This window comes from Cyprinodon variegatus, unplaced genomic scaffold (assembly GCF_000732505.1).
Source record: "Cyprinodon variegatus isolate N-32 unplaced genomic scaffold, C_variegatus-1.0 Scaffold1437, whole genome shotgun sequence".
Classification (NCBI taxonomy): domain Eukaryota; kingdom Metazoa; phylum Chordata; class Actinopteri; order Cyprinodontiformes; family Cyprinodontidae; genus Cyprinodon; species Cyprinodon variegatus.
Window position 1 is genome coordinate 63,135 of NW_015151890.1, and position 272 is coordinate 63,406.

Genomic DNA, 272 nt, shown 5'->3' on the forward strand with positions numbered 1-272 from the left:
GACCTCCATTATTTGAATGTCAGCAGACAGCAAGAAGCCTCCCAGATCTCCAGATGCATTTGAGATATCAAAAAAGTACTCCAGAGTGGTGTTCAGCATGGGGGTGAGTAGAAAATGAAGGCTAATCATGTTTTGGGTGTACTATTCCTTAAAGGTGTGGCCACGACTTACTAAGGCGTGGCCACGAGATAGATAAGTTATGGCCACAACTTATCTATCTCATGGCCACGCCTTAGTAAGCTGTGGCCTAAACTTAAAAAGTCGTGGCCACC